The sequence below is a fragment of the Octopus bimaculoides genome, chromosome Z (genome assembly GCF_046866305.1).
Source record: "Octopus bimaculoides isolate indiv1 chromosome Z, ASM4686630v1, whole genome shotgun sequence".
Classification (NCBI taxonomy): Eukaryota; Metazoa; Mollusca; class Cephalopoda; order Octopoda; family Octopodidae; genus Octopus; species Octopus bimaculoides.
In genome coordinates this window covers 46,865,262-46,888,021 of record NC_142944.1, presented here as the reverse complement: position 1 = coordinate 46,888,021, position 22,760 = coordinate 46,865,262, and the positions used below count along the sequence as shown (strand labels likewise).

At 37.4% G+C, this 22,760-nt stretch overlaps 1 protein-coding gene and 1 non-coding gene across 2 annotated transcripts in view; both read right to left on the bottom strand.

The window, feature by feature from the left end:
* LOC106870905 (uncharacterized) overlaps positions 1–22,760 on the bottom strand; it is a 76,885-nt gene that overhangs the window by 35,131 nt on the left and 18,994 nt on the right. The window lies entirely within an intron of this gene.
* On the bottom strand, positions 17,264–17,336 carry Trnar-ucu (transfer RNA arginine (anticodon UCU)). The gene has a single exon. It is a non-coding gene; the product is annotated as a tRNA-Arg (tRNA).

Sequence of the window (22,760 nt, the reverse complement as noted above, 5' to 3'; positions counted from 1 at the left end):
ACTCAAAGCTTGGTCAGCCCGAGGACACCTTGCCGAAGGTGCTACGCCGTGGGACAGAAGCCTGCGCCTATACGGTAATTTAAGTGATGGACCAAATATCCGGAAAATTTTCAGTTATCCGAAAAACCTCATTTATCCGGTAACCTTCCAGTCTCAGAAGAACCGGAAAGGAAAGAGTTTACCCTAAATGAAAAAGAAAAAAAAAAAAACTGATTCAAGCCACGACCGTTCCCTATCTTTTTTATTCGCTTTGTTTATGTTTTCAGGCAGCGAACTACAAACATCCATCTTCTCTATGTGCTTCCTTTATTTTTTAAAAAGTGGGGGTCTGAGGTTGGGTGGGATTCAGGGCTTTCTGGGTTGTTCACCAACCAACCAACCAGCCAGCCAGCCAACCAACCAACCAACCAGCCAACCAACCCAGCCGGCCAGCCAACCACATAGAGATTCGACTTATTTATTATGATGTTGGCGGCGTTGTTGGTTGATGGTGATGATGGTGGTGGTGGTGGTGATTGGTGGCAGCGATGAAGATGGTGATTACAGTAGTAAAAGGTGGTGGAGGTAATGATAGAATGACGACGGTGGTAATGGTGGTAGTGATGATGATGATGATAATAATGGTGGGGGTGGTGGGAGTCACAGTGACGGTGACGATGGAGCAGTAGTAAGGTGGAATTGGAGGGGGGGGAGGGTGATGAATGTATTTTTTCGTGCGACGTTTGTGGTTGGAGACTAAAGATGTGGCTAAGATGTTTCGTGTGCCTCTATCTTATGTTTGTATGTGTGTCGTCGACTGACTGATTTGTTTTATTCTTTATTATTATTATTATTATTGTTTTTGTTGATATGCTTCTTCTTGCTTTACTGCAAGAGAGGGAGAGAGAGAGAGAGAGAGAGAGAAAGGAAGAGAAACAGACAGACAGTGATAGAAGCGTGTTGAGAATGTGATGGAAATATCTTATGACAGTTTCACCTTTGACACTTATCCTTTTCCATGCACCACCTATCCCACACCCCCACCCACAATCTTTGCACGCACCACATCATATCCACCCCTCTCATCGACACCCCCGCCCCGCCCCGCTCTATATATCATCCACCCTACTACCCCAGCCAATGTAAAAAAAAGTATATAAATAAATGAATAGATAATGTGTGTGTGTGTGTGTGTGTGTGTGTGTGTGTATATATATATATATATATATATATATATATATATAAAGCCTCGAGGATGAAAGAAGTAAAAAATAAATAGAAAAAATTGAACTAAAATCGTCAGTAAGTCACATACTGTTAACCTGTGTGTGTGTGTGAGAGAGAGAGGGAGAGAGAGACAGAGACAGAGAGAAATTGAGTGTGTGTGTTAATATTTGCCTGTGCGATGTATAGACAAAAAAAAAAAAAGAGAGAGAGCGAGGGGAAGCAGAAAAGAACGAGTGTGTGATAGATACAGCGTCACAGAAGATACACGATTTTATAAGAAGCATGCTTATATACAAAGACAGACATGTAGATAAAAATATTTCAATATTACATGGATATATATATATATATGGATATGCACGCGCACACGTACAAACACATTTTTTTGATTGACTCCTTACTGATGTATAGGGTAGATGACGCCAACTCCCACAGCAGAATTTGAACTCAAAACGGAAAGAAACATCGTAGACGCATTAAGCAGAGATCTGTTTATTTATTATTTTGGTTTGTCTGCCTACCGGTTCCGCCACCACCGCACCCTAATCTATTGTCTCCTAAAAGACAAAAAAAAAAAAAAATGGGGAGAGATAGACCCTTATGACTCCTACGGTAAGGGTGGAATAGTGACTGAAAAGAGGGTGGATGAACTGCCATGCTTAATAAAAGATGGTTTTTAATACTCCAAACGGTGATTTTTTTTTTTGCTCGATGTTCAGGGTGAATGGTAACTTGCTGGAACCTTTCACTCTGTCAAGGGTCCTCTCTCTCTTTCTCTCTCTCCCCATCTGTACGTACTGCCTCACAAACCGCTACTGCGGGAACTAGAAATATTGAGGGACATTCCGTGTGAACTAGGATCTGGAAGAACCGTGTTGGCATACAAAGACGATGTCACCTTTATTCGGACACCAAACACATTGAGGTGATCGACGGTAGTTCTCAACCAGGGTCCACATGATTCTTAGTGGGTCCATATAAGATTTTGTCCACTAAAATTTATCTGCGATAAAACTTCTATATACTTCTTTAATATTAAAAACATTTTAACGATTACTATTATAATTTTTGGTACTTTTTGGTTATCTCACCCCCATTGAAAAATTATTATCTCCCCTCCCCCGTTTTACGAGAATTGTTGGTACTTTTTGTAATCTCCGTCAACTGAAAAAATTGTTCAGTAAAACAAAAAACAAAAAAATAAACATAGGCGCAGGAGTGGCTGTGTGATAAGTAGATTGCTTGCTTGCCAACCACATGGTTCCAGGTTCAGTCACACTGCGTGGAGCCTTGGGCAAGTGTCTTCTACAATAGCCTTGTGAGTGGATTTGGTAGACGGAAACTGAAAGAAGCCCGTCGTATATATATATATTTATATATATATATATGTGTGTGTGTGTGTGTGTGTCTGTGTTTGTCTTCCCAACATCGCTTGACAACCGATGCTGGTGTGTTTACGTCCCCGTAACTTAGCGGTTCGGCAAAAAAGAGACCGACAGGCTTTCAAAGAATAAGTCCTGGGATCGACTTGCTGGACTAAAGGTGGTGCTCCAGCATAGCCGCAGTCAAATGACTGAAACAAGTAAAAGTGAGTAAAAGATAGTATGGAAAATGAAGAGATGAAACGTCGTTTTGAATCTGTTAGTATTTTTACAACTCATACCATTCCTACTGAGGAGGTCAAAGGTCAACAATGTGTTGAAGTATTGAATCAAAAGGATCTAACTCTTTTAATCCAAAATCGATTTGTTGTGGGGAGATAACCCAATTTTTTAATGGCAATTTTTTTAATGGGGTTGAGATAACCGAAAAGGACCTAATTTTTTATATAGCTCCTAATAATATTTAATTGTAAAAAAATAAATTATGTTTTTCCACATCGAATGGCTAGTAGGGTCCATCTGAGTGAAATAGGAATCAAAGGGGTCAATAGGGAAGAATTGGTTGAGAAACACTGCTCTAAAGGAATATGAAGCGGTGACAGGATCAATAAGTAACTAGACGTCGTAGCAAGTGGAGAGATAGTCTCATGCCAACAAATAGTGTTGTGGAGCGCTGGACGACCGGAGAGAATGGTTAAATCGGTGGATCTTTTTTAAAACGGGGGCCACATTTTTCATTAACGAAACACTTTGAAACTTGGAACACTGGTAGAATGTGTCATATAAAACATCTTTTTCTCTTAGTCTTCTTAAAAAAAAGAAGAAATCCCTAAGTTATTCCATGTTAAAGTTGTCGTATTTCTGTAATTTCAACCAATCACTGACGTCCATTCAGCCGATATACATTAAGTGCCGACTACATAAACAAACGATTCTGAAACAATTCTATCGGTGATAGGGTTAGGGTTAGGGTTAGGGTTAGGGTAAAAGAGCAAATTTAAAAAGAAAAAAGCAAATAAAACGAAGAAAAAAAAAAGAAAATGAAAAAAGCAAATAAAACGAAGCTATGGCTTAATCAGCCAAAGGAGTAAATATAAACAACTGAATACTTGTCAGTGATTGGTTGAAATTATCGAAATAAGACAATTTTTTACATGAAATAAATTCGAATACAAAAATATTTTTGTTCTATAACACAAAATAGATAAGTATACGAAGTTTGAAAGTCTTTCGGTACCAAAAACACTACGTAAAACATTAATGAAAAATGTGGCCCCCGTTTTAAAAAAGATCCAAATTGGTCAGGGTTTGGTTTGGTTTTTGTTGGAAGAAAAGAACTTAGAAGAGGTGACGAGGAGGTGGCTATTGTCACCCAGAAATGGGCCAAGAGAAAGCGCAATCCCTGAAAGGTCGGCGGAATGTCGAATGCTTACGTAACATCAGTCATCGACTGTCAGCTGATCGCCGTGCCTCACACCTCTTTATGGCTGACCGGGATAGAGCGCCTTGCTCTTCCACTTTCTGTGCTGCGTGGAGGGTTGGGCAAGCCGTCACTGATGATGCGCAGACGTGCGCTGAAGCTGCAACGTCTCCAGCGTTTCCTTGGTGGAGATTAGGAGTGGTCACCGTTTGCTAGACGAGCTTTTCCGAAGTTTGTCTCTTTGACAGAGTCTTAGTTGTGGATCAAGAGTAGACCGATCCAGGCCACCTGGCACTTAGTGTCGTCAGGTGCACACAGTTCTCTGTCATTCGGTTGGCGTGGTCGGATGCTCCATGATGGTATTCTACAGAGGAGACTGGGCCTCCATCAAAATTGGCTGATCTTTCTCGGCCCCGAGTTGGCAAAGAGGTCTCAAAACTCAAGTGTGCCGAGATAGCCACGAACCTGTCTTTTGGTTCTCTAGCCACCCAGCTCCATATAGGCTGAAGCCCTCACCTTTTTCTCGTCATCCATGTGCTCTACTTAAAAAAGAAAAAAAAAATTGTATTGTGTCACCTTTGCGCAGGTATGGCTGTATGTTTAAGAAGCTCGCTTTGTGAACATATGGTTTCGGGTTTAGTCCTACTGCATGTGACCTTAGGCAAGTGTTTTCTACTACAGCCTTGAAACGTGGCTCTGAGCACTTTATATATGTTTTATCTTTTACTTGTTACAGTCATTTTTTTTCAGGATTTTATTCTAGGTCAGGTACTTATTCTATCGGCTCCTTTTGCCGAACTCCTAAGTGTTACGGGAGCGTAAATACACCAACACCGGTTGTTAAGCGGTGATGGGGTACAGACACAAGCACAAAATACTGGTGCTATAAGTAGAAGAAACCCATGAAGACACAGTAGGACTGAGCCTGGGGCTATGTGGTTGAGAAAGCTACTTACCACACAGCTACGTCTGCACCCCCCCCCACACACACACATTTCAGCAATGTAACTTATCTACACGTATACCGTTGTCGATTTCTTCTCCTCCTTTGGATTTTTCTCTTTCTCCTTTCCGACTAAGAGCTATGGCTCGAAATGTTAAACTCTCTCCTTTCACCGTGTGTGTGTGTGTGTGAGTGAGTGATTTTCAAGCCTAGATAGGCAAAGGATGTCACAGGCTAATCACTGGCTTTCTGACTACCGGACCGACACTGGCTGGATCTCACAGATTGTCCCATACGTCCGCTACGTACGTACAACATCCGATTTGGTTTTCTTATTAAAAGAACAACAACAAAAATCAAAAAACTATATCTTGGTATCTTTAAAACTAAGAGTACAGATCAATAATAAAAAAGGTAAAAAAAAAAAAACAAGGGTGTCTCCTTATCTATGAACGACTAATTACACCCTAATGAAACTATAAATTTTCGTGTTGATGTATAGCAATTTATGCGTGATTACTTCTGACAAGATTAAAAGGTGTAACAAGTCCTTCAAATAGACAGCAGTACTATCGGTAGGGAAGTCACTTTCGTTTCATGATACGGATCATTGTAGCTTAAAAAACATCAGCGATCGTGCAATTGATAAATGTCGGTGGAGATGTATATGTATATATATATATATATATATATATATATATATATATATATATATATATATATATATATATATATATATATATATATATATGTATATATATATATATATATATATATGTATGTATGTATGTGCTGGTGCGTGTATCAAAATACATTATAAATACCTATTACTTTATATATATATAGTATATATTGTATGCGTGTGTGTGTATAGTGTATTTATATATTGTGTATCCATATATATATAAATTGTGTATCTGTGTGTGTGTGTGTGTATCTACTGCATGCTTAGTATATAAGGGTGTGGGACACACAGTAATGATTCATGTCTCTGTTAAGATTCTCACTGATCACGATCGCGTGAACGGTGGTGGTGGTGGTGGTGGTGTTGTTATTGGAAGTGGTGGGATGGATTGTATACAGTGTGTAGGTGTGTGTGCGTGCGTCTCTGTGTGTGTATGCGTGTGCGCGCGAGTTCAGATTGATGAGCGAAAGGGCTTCACATCCGACACAGGTATTACTAGTCAAAAGTGTTTTGTGACAGCTGACTACAATTGATTAACACTGTCATATCATATACGACATTGTCCAATCTACAAAGGATATGTAACGTTTTTGTTGTTGTTTTGTATCTTTATATGTTTATTTTATTGTTGTACCTATCTTTGGATAGGGCAATGGTGGACGTTAAAGAGGGGGGTTAGTTGTAGATAACTATCTTAAGACTATGTTTCAGCCGAGCGCAAATGTACATATAAATCTATCTATCTATCTATCTATCTATCTATCTATACATACATACATACATATATATATATATATATATATATATATATATATATATATATATATATATATATATATGTATGTATATTATATATATATAGATATATAGATAGATAGATAGACATTATCTGTGTATTATATACATTTACACACACACACACATATATATATATATGTAAATACACACGCACATATACACATACACACACATAAATATATATATATACATACACACACATAAATGTACAGATACAAATATACATACCTGTGTGCGTGTGTGTGTATATATATATATATATATATATATATATATATATATATATATATATAATACAAACTTGTTACCTGTTCAAATATGGCTGCTGTCATATTCGAATCTAAGAAAATCATTCACTGTATTTTCTCATGCAGGAAATTACTTGATGTACACACACACATTTTTATGAGCTTTCATTGTTTATGTGTGTGTGTGTGTGTGTGTGTGTGTGTGTGTGTATGCAGATATATATACATGTATATATATATATATATATATATATATATATATATATATATATATATATATATATAATATTATTAGGGACAAAATCCAAAATTACAGGTAATTATTATTATTATATTTATCTTATGATATTTACTTTACTTTATATTATATTCATTTATTGTGCTTTTAATTATTAATTTTTCTATATGTGATAGTGGATTTTCATCGATGAGTTCTTGAAAATTGGTTATTTTCCCTAAAACTATATATATATATATATATATATATATATATATATATATATATATATATATATATATATACATACATACACACACACACACACACACAAATGAATTTCTATGTAATATAATTTTTAATCTTCGGATTTTTTTAATATGCTAAACCACTTGATTAATATCAATTTCTACCCTCATTATTTAATTTCTATGTATATATATATATATATATATATATATATATATATATATATATATATATATATATATATGCGAGTAAAAATAAATACAAAAAAGGTGGGGGTTTTTGTATGATTGTGTATAGAGGAATATATTATTTTGCTTAAAAGAGTTCCAACACTGTCTGTTTTTTATGTTTTATTTATATTCCTGCAGAACTAATGTGGGGTATCGAATATGGAATATACAATATATAATATGATATACAATATACAATATAAAATAAAATAAAATAAAAATGGATGGCACCATGAAAGAAAGTATTGAATGTAGATGAAATATTGAGTGTTCAATATAAAGGATCAAATATATAAATATATAAATATAAATATATATATATAAAGGCGACTCGAGTTTCAGGGCTATTTCCCTTCGTCATGGCCTACAGTCTGTCATATATATGGAGTGAATGTGTGCGTGTCTGTCCCGCCGCTGCTTGACAACCGCTGTTGATGTGCTTACGTATCCGTAAATTAGCGGTTCGGCATGAGTGAGCGACAAAATAAGTACCAGGTATAACAAAATAAGCTACTGAAGCTCAATCGTTCGACTTAGAAATTGTTGAAGGCGGTGCCCCAGCATGGCCGCAGTCTAATAACTCGTTCGCTTTGCCGGACGGAATTTCGTGCCGTTTCTTTGCTTGTGTATGCAGTTGTTCGGCTAGATACAGCGCAAACCTCACCTGTTGTCTAAGAACGAAAGTGTCCACAAAACACACAAACACACACATATATATGCATTCACATATGCATGTGTGTACGTGCCTTCGTGTGCGATATACAATAAAGAGTAAGCTAGAAATAGCAGCCAAATCACTCTCAAATCAGATTTTATTATTATGATTAAAAGGAAAAGAAAAAAAAAACCCAGACGTGATAACAGGACAGCTTGGAAAGAGATGGCAGATGGTCTTCGATCTCACTGGATCGGCCTTCACATTATACGTCCGGTCAGTTGGGGTTTACCTAGGGCTAAACAACAACAACAACAGCAGCAGCAGCAACACCAACAAAAGCTGCAAAAATCACTTGAAAATATTTCCATAATTTAAAAATAAAATGGTTATTGTTTTTGAATGAGTTATTTCCCTTGAACAAGCTTTTAGTAGGGACAACTTCATGACTTTAGCATAGGGCCAGCGATATAGGGGTAGGAGTAAGTCGGTGGCATCGACCTCAGTTTTTAACTTGTATTTATCTAATTGACACCAAAAAGATGAAAAAGCAAAGTCAACCACGACGGTATTTGAACTCAAAAAGTAAAGAGGTTACCCAGCTTGCTTAACGATTTTACCAACCCACGCCTTGCAAAACGTTACATAATAAACTAGAAATATACATATATATACTGTAATCGGCAGGTAAGGACAACAATTCCGAACTTATTGTGACCTCATCAGCAAAGAATATATCACATTGTATTTGTAGTAGTAGTAGTAGTAGTAGTAGTAGTAGTAGTAGTAGTAGTAGTAGTAATGAGGTGCTCACTAACCATATCTGTATGGTTGAAAAGTTCACTTCTCAACTCTCAGCATCTAGGTCAAGTGTCTTCAGCACCTAAGTCAAGTGTCAGCTTGTAGATGGATTTGGTAAACGGAAACTGAAAGAAACCCATCGTGTATAATAACACTGTGTATAAACTCTGTATTTGGAATGACCAATTTGAAAGACTGTTGGATTTTACTCATAGGGTATTGGAATCTTAATAGTAATCCTTTACAAATGCAATGACCAATCTTAAAGACTATTGGATTTTTCTCACACGGTATTAGAATCTTATATGTATACCATTCTGCCTAAACGATGGATTTACAAATACAATATTCCCTATATTCACTCTCTATTTCCTATCTTATCTAAACTAACTATTGCTTAACCATCCTCTCACACCGTCTCCGATGAAGGGATATAATAAATATCCTGGAAACAGCTGTAAGACCTATTTATAAATGTTCTATATTATACACAGCCTTGGTCTTTTATCTCATTACGAAAAGTAAATCCTTATATATATATATATATATGGATTCTTTGCTCAACTCAGTACATAATAACGAGAAGCATTTTGCTTTCCACCCAAGCTGTAGCACAGTATACATTGTCTCCTTCTTACGAAAAACCCCAGGAGAAATATTCAGAGCAGAACAGGTCCCTACATGTAGAACTTGTGAACTTCACAAAAGCATACAATAATGAGGTTAGGGTGGCCTCAGTCATCATTTTTACTTCGGTTTTCCTATGCTCAGGTGTTTGTGAATGCGTGTGAACGCCTGTGCCTGTGCGAGCGCGCGGGTGTCGTCGCGTGGGGAGGATTATACCCAGACGTAACCTGTGTAGTTCGGAAACTGATTGAAAGTGCTAAATCGTGTACATGCCTGTCAAGACACAGTTCATCTTGAGGAATTATGGGGTTCCAAGAAATTCACATCTATTGTTGAAGCTACGCACGTAGGACAGGCAGAGAGGAATAACAATACATTAAGACGTCGGAGCGATGCTGCTATAAGCTTTGTCAAACGGCGACGTGCATAGGAAATTAAGGTGTGGGCAAATTTTTTTTTTTTTTTGCCGTAGTGCCTAGATGAAGAGGGATAATGGTTTCTTGATGACAATGCTTTAAATATACTGCATAGCTAAGCTGAAAACCACTTCAGCGTCACCCGTTTTAAAAAGAAAACCAAGCTCACCAACCCCGAGATTTACTGAGAATTCTCAGTAAGTCTCTGCATGTATATCTATGAGGGTGTGGAGGCGCAATGGTCCAGTGGTTAGGGCAGCGGACTCGCGGTTTAGATTCCCAGACCGAGTGTTGTGAGTGTTTATTGAGCGAAAACACCTAAAAGCTCCTCGAGGCTCCGGCATGAGATGGTGGCGAACCCTGCTGTACTCTTTCACCACAACTTTCTCTCACTCTTACTGCCTGTTTCTGTTGTGCCTGTAATTCAAAGGCCCAACCTTGTCACACTGAATATCCCCGAGAACTACGTTAAGGGTAGACGTGTCTGTGGAGTGCTCAGCCACTTGCACGTTAATTTCACGAGCAGGCTGTTCCGTTGATCGGACCAACTGGAACCCTCGACGTCGTAAGCGACGGAGTGCCAACGTCTATGAGGGTGTGCTGAAAAGTTCCTGACTTTCGGTAAAAGAAAATACAGGAAGATCACGAGGATCAGTGAATTATGATTTTATTCAACATATTCTCATCTCGGATTCACGCACTTACTGCAACAATCGTTCAGTTTTCCTAAACCCTGTGAAAGAACTCGGAAGGTTGCGCCTTCAGCCCGGCCCTTTTGCGACACCCTAAAAGCCAGGAACTTTCAGCAACCCCCACGTATACACACACACACACACACACACACACACATATATATATATATATATATATATATATATATATATATATATATATATATATATATATATATATATATATATATATATATATATATATATATGTATATATGCCTGTATGTACACACACACGCACAAACTATCATGCTGCCAATTGAGTAATCTCAAATTAGTCGTGTGTGTGTGTGTGAGACGTGTTAAGTTGATAAAAAGATACAAATAGCATGAGAAAAAGCGAAAGAATAGTTGAGCTACAGAAAAGAGACAGAAAGAGTGTATGTGTGTGTGTGAGAGAGAGAGAGAGAGAGGGAGGGAGGGAGAGAGAGCAAAAGAGAATGTGTGTGTGAGAGAGAGAGAGAAAGAGAAATTGAGGGATAGATAGACAGATATAGATACAAGGTAAGTCTTTGTCAGTACTTAATTTCAGCGATGCATGGTAATGTGTTGAGACATGTCATACATATTTGTAAGATTATAAGAGTAATGACTGATAAAAATCGACATAGGGACACGCACGTACACAGAAACACACACACACACACATGATTAGTTTCAGCAGGATTTCGGTAAATCGAGTTCCTTTTGCATGTTGTTAACCAAACCCGAAGATAATTTCATATTGGTGTGAAGTATTATTTAATCCTAGAACATCTTGGTTACGCAGAAAATTTATATATATATATAAACAAATAGTAAATGAGTGTATGCATATATACGTACAGGTATGTGCATACCGACATCCACCTGTATGTATAGGTGCATATCTGGGTACAGGACATTGCAAACAAACGTAGACGAGAACACACGAGCCACATAGAGAACATTATACTTCATCAGCTACCCACGTTTTAACGTGTGTGTGTATATATGTAGACACTATATATATATTCATATATATATACACACACACATACACTATATATATATATATATATATAGACATACGCACATATATACCCTTACGCTGGTGTTTCCAAGCGCGGATGATTGTGTGCTTATGTGTATGTTTGTGTATGTCTTAGTACTTGTGTGTGTGTGTTTGTGTGTGTGTGTGTGTGTGCGTGTTGTCGTCGCGTAGGGAAGGAAGCTTGTACCTTGAAGTGTCTATGTGCGCTTCGGAAAGTGATTGAAAAGTGCTAAGTCGTGTACATGCCTGTCAAGACACAGGTTATCTTGGTGGCATAGAAACGCTTCAAATAGTCCGGGGGTGTAAATACATGTATATAAGAGAGAGAGAGAGAGAGAGAGAGAGAGAGAGAGAGAGAGAGAGAGAGAGAGAGAGAGAGAGAGAGAGAGAGAGAGAGAGAGCAGTGTATGTTCACAGCGCGATTACACATATGGTCTAAGAATACCACTTATCAGCATAAGTAGTATGCACGAAACTCAAGCCACTTGAGTCACTTGTAACTTTCCACCGATTACAAAATAAAAAGAAAGTATGTATGTACAAAAGGCACAAGCGTATGCGCGCGTGCGGGGATGCATGTGTGTGTGTGTGTGTGTGTGTGTGTGTGTGTGTGTGTGTGTGTATGTAAAATTGCAGATCCTCTGTTATTACTCCATTTGGCTATTAGTTTTATCTAGTGATTTATCAGATGGAGGTATATTGATACTTTTATTTCCTGATAAAACATGACTCTGTACACAGTACTGAATTTTGATCGTACACAATACTTAAAGCTTTACAAACCTTACTTTCAAAACCGTGGCGTCATTTCAGCAAGATTGAAGACATAAAATAATCGCAATTGTTTCAATAAAAATGATAGCAATTAAAACAGTTTTTGTTTATGGTTCCTCAGCTAATTCTAAGAACATACACTTTTTCTCCGATGTACGATCGATGAAACCCGTACATGGTCACTTATAATTAAAATTAAATGCTGTAATTCCTCTCATATCGCGTCCTGTTGTTATAAGTGGACGTGGTGGACGAACAGGATTTTGAAATCGTAAATACTGCTACATGAAATGATCAGCAGATTACAGGTGATATATATATATATTTGATGACAGATCTTGTCCATCAAAGATGACCTAGTGCTTAACATACCCCGACGTGTTAATATTAGCAAATATATTCTCCTCAGATCAGACTTAAACTAGATGGGACGCATTCGATAACCAAATCCTCAGTACACTCTGTTTAGAAATACTGAATGGTCATAAATTGAAACACCATGGATCGAATCAGAACAATGAAAATGTGGTCACTCAATATGCTTAAATTAAAGCGAAATTAGAGAAATTTGTTTTAAAGTTGTGGATGATTTGCATGTTAGATATAAAAACCAAATTATTCTTAAATCCCATCCTACTGTTTATATAACTCTTTACGCTTTTACTTGTTTCAGTCATCTGACTGCGGCCATGCTGGAGCACCGCCTTTAGTCGAGCAAATCAACCCCTGGACTTATTCTTTGTAAGCCTAGTACTTATTCTATCGGTCTCTTTTGCCGAACCGCTTAGTTACGGGGACATAAACACACCAGCATCGGTTGACAAGCGATGTTGGGGGGGGGGGGGACAAACACACACACACACACACATATATATATACATATATACGACGGGCTTCTTTCAGTTTCCGTCTACCAAATCGACTCACAAGGCTTTGGTCGGCCCGAGGCTTTAGTAGAAGACACTTGCCCAAGGTGCTACGCAGTGAGAATGAACCCGGAACCATGTGGTTGGTAAGCAAGCTATTTATCACACAGCCACACACACACACACACACACACACACATATATATATATATATATATATATATATATATATATATATATATATATATATATATATATATATATATATATATATATATATATATATATATATATATATATATATATATATATATATATATATATATATATGGGAGAATATACAAATAATAACAACAGACGAGGACAGGTGGTGTAAATAACAAAAGGATATATTAGTATGACGCTCGGGAATACGGAAAGTCTTTGACGTTTCGAGCTACGCTCTTCAACAGAAAGAATACGGAGACAAGGAGAAAAACACGGAGAAAAAAAATTGAATAGTGTTCAGTCAACGGTCAATCATAATAATGATATATATATATATATATATATATATATATATATATATATAAACGTTTTGGTAGTCCTCAAGAAAGAACGGGAACAGTCAACAGGTATGTGATCAGAGGTCTGGTCTCTCAGTCAGTAACAACCTAGGGGGTTAATCAACAATAACAGCCATTAATTGTTGAAAGACTGATCAAGACACACCAATAACGAGTTTACAAACAATGGATCACCGTCATTTGACGAGGAAAATTACGCTGTTCGATTACTTGAATGTTCTGCCCTAGAACAAACCTCTCTAACTGGTGGAGTATTTCCACAGATATATGGTATGGGCACAGTAGGTAGTTGTCCAGGGCCGTCAGGAGTCTAGGGACCCGATTATGATCTATGTATGTTGTGGCTTGCTATCAATGAATAAATACTAGAGAGCCCAGTGAAATGATTTGCCCGGGGGTGCCTAGAAAGTTGCTAATACGGTCCAGGGTGAAATCCACCTGGCGGACTTCTAAGTAGCTTCCGTGTACAATGTTTCATTTACAAGGTATGATGGGGGACTCGAGGCTATGGAAAATGGCATTTATTCAAAATGCCGTGTGGTGGAATCGAACATGGAGACCCCGTGGATACGAATCGAACTTCTGAATCATTCGGCTATATTGCGTCTGGAGCAACAGAAAGTTCCACTGTCATACAACCTGTCCAGATTTCAGGTGCGAAGTGACATATTCTAAGCAACAAATAGATAAATAAATAAAACTGTATTTATAAATAGCAACCTTTTTTTATTCACCAGCGGTTGTTACTGCCTCTGTTGTTGGTTTGTGCCTATGTAATTTACACATGTGGAGGCGCAATGGCCCAGTGGTTAGGGCAGTGGACTCACGGTCATAGGATCGCGGTTTCGATTCCCAGACCGGGCGTTGTGAGTGTTTATTGAGCGAAAACACCTAAAGCTCCAAGAGGCTCCGGCAGAGGATGGTGGCGAACCCTACTGTACTCTTTCACCACAACTTTCTCTCACTCTTACTTCCTGTTTCTGTTGTGCCTGTATTTCAAAGGGTCAGCCTTGTCACACTGTGTCACGCAGAATATCCCCGAGAACTACGTTAAGGGTACACGTGTCTGTGGAGTGCTCAGCCACTTGCACGTTAATTTCACGAGCAGACTGTTCCGTTGATCGAATTAACTGGAACCCTCGACGTCATAAGCGACGGAGTGCTAACAACAATTTACACATACATATTTGCACACATGCATATATGCGTATTCACATACAAGTATTACGTGTACAGGTGAAACAAACCTTCGGGAGATGCTTTGCCCAACGCTGAAACCTCAAGAACTAATCAAAAGATGTCGTAAGCTCTTCTGAACGTTGACTAGCGGAAAAAATGCTTAAATGCTGCGAAGCATTTCTTCCGATGCTTTACCTGCTGATAAAACCTTACCGACGTCAATACTTTTACTTTCATCGATGAAATAAAACGCAACTGTAAGCATGTATACACGTAAACTTGTATGTATAATACACCCCATCACACACACGTACACATGAATATAGATAGATAAAGAAAATTATTTGGATTTAAAAAGCGTAACAACGTTACAGCCAGTATATAAATCGAATTTATATGCATATTTCATTCCTTTAATATATTTCATCGAAAGTAAAGAGACGTTTTTTAAGTGCCCTCAAAAACTGTTCGATAAATAGAAATCGATAAAATGAGAGAATTACAAACGATTCTACATCTTATTATAGCTTCTTTGAAGCCGGTACACTTGCATGAGCTCAGTTCAGTGAGTGAAATCAAGTAAAATTGTAATATACTGTAGGGTTTGTTGTGGATGTTATTATTAATAAGGATGATATTTAGATTGTTGTTGCTCTAATCGATTCTCTGTGCAAATGTTATCGCTAGAAGCATATATATATATATATATATATATATATATATATATATATATATATATATATACACATATAAATGACTAATTAAAATATAGAGTTAAAACAATATACTAATAACCACGAGTGTCTCCACGTCTTCAGGTGAATAGATTCGGGAGCAGTGCTCTTGAACCTGCTCACCTGAAGACGTGCAGGCACACAACTATTGTGGGATCATATTAATGCAATAATGTATATAATATGTGAAACACTCAAAAGTTGCCAGCTGGTATTAGAGCAGAGAAACAATTGTAGTGATTTGAATTAAAAACTGCTTATTCCTTGTTCTTGTATTAAGATTATTTAGTATAAATTCTGTGGATAGTAACGAATTTCCAGATGTATATCCAAGAAAAGGAGAGTTCCTGCTGTATGACAGCATGTGATAGCCGATAACTGTAGAGGAACTTTGAAATGTACATTATGAGGTTATGAGCATGCATATATATATATATATATATATATATATATATATAGATAGATAGATACATACATACATGTGTTTATGTATGTATGTATGTATAGATAGATAGATATACACCTGTGTATGTATATATAAAAAACATACACTAACATACACCCACAGACATATATACGAACATGTTTGTGTGTGTGTATACACACACACGTATGTATATCTATATATCTATACATTTGTATCTATATAAATATATATATACACGCGCACAAACAGTAAAGACCTCTTCGGTCATGAATGACCATGAGATTGTACCTTGAAAGCTCCGCACAGAGGCACAAGACCGGACAAGATTGTTTATGGAAGACCAACAGTCACCCATGCATACCAGCCCTCCCTCTCCACGCCACTGGTGTTATCTAAGGGAAAAGGCAAAGGCGGATATGGCTTGGCGCCAGTGACATCACCACTCATTTCTACAGCTGAGTGAACTGGAACAATGTGAAATAAAGTGTCTTGCTGAAGAACACAGCACAGAACCCGGGCCAGGAATCGAACTCACAATCTCACCATTGTAAACCCAACGCTTTGACCACCGCTTCATGCGCCTTGACATACACACAAACACATACATATATTAGTTAAACATAAAATTTCCTCACTATCTAAAAAGCATTATTCTTTTATGTTTTGAATTTGTTTCAGTGATCTGACAACGGCCATGCTGGAGCACCGCCTTGAAGGGTTTTAATTGAACACATTGACCTCAGGATTTTTTTAGGTCAAGTACCTTTTCTATCGGCTTCTTTTGCCAAACCGCTAAGTTACGAGGACGTAAACACACCAACACCAGTTGTCAAGCGGTGATGGGGTGGAACAAAAACAAAGACACACACATACATGAGTATATATATATATATATATATATATATATATATACGATGAGCTTCTGTCAGTTTCCGTCTACCAATCCACTCAAAGCTTTGGTCGGCCCGAGGCTGTAGTAAGAGACACTTGGCCAAGGTACCATGCTGTGGATCTGAACCCGGAACTGTGTGGCTGGGAAGCAAGCTTCTTAACACACAGCCACGCCTGCGCCGACAAAAAAAAAAAAAAAAAAATCCCATCCCTGGTGGGATTTGAACCCACGGCCTCTGGATTAGAAGTCCAGCGCGCTATCCGCTGCGCTACAGAGACTACATTTAATTATTTCTGTTCATTTGCATTTTGATGTCACCAATTGCTTTTCTTAAGAATTATTCTTTTTGCTAATTCATCTTATGATTATCGTTCTTTTTTCGCCCCCGCTTCATTGGGTGTTCAAATCAGATTTGGTAGGTGGTAAGAGATCAATACCCCTTTGTATTGCGAGGCTGCGTCCACCATTTTTCGATAGCTGCTTGGGTTATCCCGGGTAACCCTCTGAGCAATGTTCCAGTCAGTCCCCCATCTCAGCGAGATACTTTTTTTCATCCGCTGTAACCACATGACATGTTGCTGACCAACACAACCTATATCCTTGCGAAGCATCCAGGTATTTTGGGTTCAACTTCAATAAATTAGAATTTATTTACCCCTATAACAGGAATGGTAACTCCTACTTAACTACATGTTTTAAAGCAATATGTCCGCACACACACACACACATATATATTCTCTCCTTGTTTCTTTCTGTGTTCCTTTCTGCTGAAGAGCGTAGGCTCGAAACGTTAAAGACTTTCTCTATTCCCGAGCGTTATACAAATACATGTATTTGTTGTCTACACCACCTGTCTTCGCCTGTTGCTTTTTCCGTGAATTCTCCCTATATATATATATATATATATATATATACATACACACACACACACACACACATATATATATATATATATATATATATATATATATATATTAGATATCTACATATATATCTCTTACCTACGATTGAATTTATTTGATTTCTATCTCACTGATGCGAGTTTACCAGAGGAAGGGTCTCAGTAAGACAGAATTTAGGTCCATAATATAGGCGAGGTTGCATCATGCGAAAGCTAAACTGATGCAAAGCGCATTGTGATTATCGATGTGTAACAACATCCCATAGACTGGTCGATCACGTGATATATATCTATGATTTGTATGTAGTATATGTGTATACGTAGCACCACACTTTTCCATCTTCTGACTGCAAGTCTGATGAAATGCCACTCCATTGTAATCAACCTCAAATATTGCGTAACTTTCCACATGAAATAGGTAAGAGACGAAAATGCATGTAATACATGTGCGCATGTATAAATGAATATATATTTTTATGTATACTTGTTCTTTCGTTTCAGCTATCGCAAAAATCGACGAAGAGTGGAGAAGCACTATAAAACAAAGACACTCAATATGGTAGTACGACCTGAAAGACGACGCTGGTCGGGAGACTGATGCCTGAGGGTCGCATCAAGTGGCTTCTAGTGACGGAAACCTGAACTACAACGGGTTTGTCCTACAGAGAATATTTCAGGTTACTTTTGAGTACCCCCTTGTATACGTGCATACATACATACATAGACATACATGCATACACATACACATATACATACAGGCGTACATATATACATGCACACACATACGTACACACATATATACATACAGGCATTCATACATACATACATACACATACATGTATACATACATACATAGACATTCATGCACACATACATACACACATATATACATACAGGCGTACATATATACATGCACACACATACATACACATACATGTATACATACATACATAGACATTCATGCATACATACATATACATACACACATATATACATACAGGCGTACATATATACATGCACACACATGCATACACACATATATATATATACAGGCATTCATTCATACATACATACATACGTACATGTATACATACATACATGCATACATACATACATGCATACGTACATACATATACATACAGACAGACAGACAGAAATGCACACACATTTATGTATGTATGTATGTACATATGTATGCATGCATGTACGTATGTATGTATGTATGTATGTATGTATGCATGCATGTATGTATGTTTGTATTCGTCAGATGACAGCTTGGACTACTGTATGTTCTGTTTTTGGTCTGAATGAACATGTAAACATAACGGCATACGATTCAGCTGAATAAATACAACGATACTCTACTCTGCGTATTGAGTACATTGCCCCATTGTTTGTTACAATGTATTTGGATATACGTCCGTACGTGTGTGTATGTATGTGTGTGTGTATGTGTGTGTGTACACGTGCACATATACATATGTGCGCGTACATATAATATATACATATGTATATTTATACGCGCAAATGTAAGATGAAACACTTCATAAAGAAATAGGAGGAAATACAGAAAGTAATGGAGATAAGAAGAGGAAGACAGAAAAATAAAGGAAGGAAGGAAGGAATAAAATAAGAGAAAAGAAAGAAGAAAAATAAATAAAGACTTCCTATTTTAACAAGCCAAACATGTTAAAGCTTAGATGCCTTTAGCAAAGACCAGTCTGGTGCAAACATCCAGAATACGTCTTCGATCTGAAGATAGCTTTCGCTTTTTTCTCTACCTATTGTCTTTCAGGTACCGAAAAGAGGCTAACGGATACTGCCGTTCCTTCACTGACCAAGCCATTTAAAATTTGATGCGATCACCTCTGATGAGAATCCAATAAGTTTAGAAAATCGATTGTGGATGTTTATTATTTTTAGGCGTTTGTGTGGCTCTATGGTAAGAAATTTGCTTCCCGTCTACATGCGGTCAGGTTCAGTCCCACTTCAAGGTACCATGGACAAGTGTGTTCTTCTATGTCTTTGACCAAAGCCTTAAGGGTCGTAGATTTGGTAAGTGTGCCTTTGTGCGTGCGTTTGTAGTCCCCACCCTCATCCCCATCCCGACTACCTCTTGACAACAGGTGTTGGTGTGTTTACGTCCCCCGTAACTTAGCGGTTCAGCAAAAGATAGTGATAGAATAAATACCAGACTTAAAATATAACAGTACTGGGGTCGATTCGATTGACTAAAATTTTTCAAGGCAGTGCCCCAGCATGGCTGCAGTCAGATGACTGAAAGTAGTAAAATCTAAAGATATATAAAATCATATAACCATATATATATGCATCGCTTGACAACCGATGGTGGTGTGTTTGCGTCCCCGTAACCTAGCGGTTCGGCAAAATAGACCGATAGAATAAGTACTAGGCTTCCAAAGAATAAGTCCTGGGGTCGATTTGCTCGACTAAAGGCGGTGCTCCAGCATGGCCGCAGTCAAATGACTGAAACAAGTAAAACAATATATATATATATATATATATATATATATATATATATATATATATATATATACAGAGAGAAAGAGAGAGAGAGGGGGAGAGAGAGAATGAAGGAGAGGGAGGGAGCCATATATGCGTATACTTATACACACACACACAAGTGAAGGGGACAGAGAGTGTTATAAGAAGAAAGTGGAGAAAGAGAACGGGAAAGAGGAAGACAAACAGAAGCAAATAAATCTAAGAAAGACGGAGAAAAGAAAGATGAGAAAAAGAGAGATGGAGAGAAAGAAAGGAAGGAAGGAAGGAAGGAAGAAAGAAAGAGCAACAGTTGGAAAAAAAGTTAGCGAAAAAGCAAGCAGCTGCATTGTAAAAATCAATGTTTACATTCAACAGACGTGACTCATCGTCTCATGTGTTTTGTCTTGTCACAGTGTTGATGTACACAGATGATGAAAACCGCCTACAACGAAAAAGTTGATTTGCTTTTTATTTGTTTATTTTTCAGCCCCACCCCCACCCCACCTCGCTCTCTATATATATATATATATACATATATACATGTGTGTGTGTGTGTGTGTGTGTGACGTTGCATTTAAAATAGAAAGTTTTAAAAGAATCACTTCTTGATATTTGCTCATATGTAGAACATGTGACCTATTTTAATGGAGCAGATATATATATATTCAATGACAAGTTAATGTTAATATCACACACATCTATATATATAAAAATGAGAATGTGTGTCTGTCTGTCTGTCTGTCTGTGTGAATCCCTAAAACTCGAGAACTACGCAACCAATTTCATTCAAATTTTACACATGCCTTACCTAGGGTTCCAGTTGTGTTTTAGTCAAAAAAATTATTAACTTCTTGCAGAGTTCGAGCACACGGCAACATAATATCTCCTCCACTATTTAAGTATTACGTGTCAAAAGTGAAACAAAAACACTCATGTCAAATACTTTCACTTTAAAAATGAAACTATTCCACTAACTGAAACAATCACATTTCGATACTGTAGTGACAGATACTTTCACAGAGAGAGAAAGAGAGAAAGAGAGAGACAGAAAGAGAGAGAGAGAGAGAGAGAGAGAGAGAGAGAGACAGACAGAAAGAGAGAGAGAGAGAGAGAGAGAGAGATGTATATGTATACATATACACGTATATGTACACCATTTCGATACTGTAATGACAGATACTTTCAGAGAGAGAGAGAGAGAGAAAGAGAGAAAGAGACAGAGAAAGAGAGAGAGAGAAAGAGAGAGAGAGAACGAGAGAGAGAGAGAAAGAAAGAGAGAGAGAGAGAAAGAGAGAGAGAGAAACAGAGAGAGAGAGAAACAGAGAGAGAGAGAGATGTATATGTATACATATAGATGTACACGTATATGTATATATATATATAGATGTACATGTAATATGTACACATATATACATATATACATGCATACAGATATCTATACATATATACACCCATCACACACACATACACATGCACACAAACACACACATTAGTCATTTGTTTTCTTATCCAAAACTACGTCAAAAGTACTGAATGGATCTTTATGAAATTTGGAAATTATATTCTTTGCATAACGGCCATAACTCCCATGAAAATTCATATATTTTTGATGTTGATGAAATTTTAACCCGAACATAACAGATGAGCATTATTTAGAAAATGATGTCACAAGTCATCGAGGCTACCATTCTTTCTGAATGTGCAAAAGGGGATGACGTCTTTATTCCAAGAATTCCTCTTACTCCATCAGGAGCAGACATTCCTTTTACATTCAGAAGACTACAATTCCGCCTTCGTGTGACTTTTGCCATGTCCATAAACAAATATCAGGGTCAAACACTGTCTGTAGCTGGTCTTCTCTTGGATGAGCCCTGCTTCTCACATGGACAACTGTATGTTGGCTGCTCAAGAGTGGGCAGCAACAAAAAACCTTTTTGTATATGCTCCACAAGGGAAAACAAGGAACATAGTTTACAATGAGGTGTTATAATCACAACAGCAAGAAAGTATGTACATGATCACCTTCTTTTACGAAACTTCATTGACTTTCATATATTTATATTGATATACATATATATACGTGTGTTTGGGTGCGTGTGTGTATATACATCTCTATATATAAAGATGATGCGTAGTCTAGACGGCGTTTTTAGATTTCATTATTCTCTTTAACCCGGGCAACGCCGGGTATTTCTGCTAGTAATATATAAAGGTATGTGTGTGTACATACACACACACATACATATATATATATATATATATATATATATATATATATATATATATGCATACATAT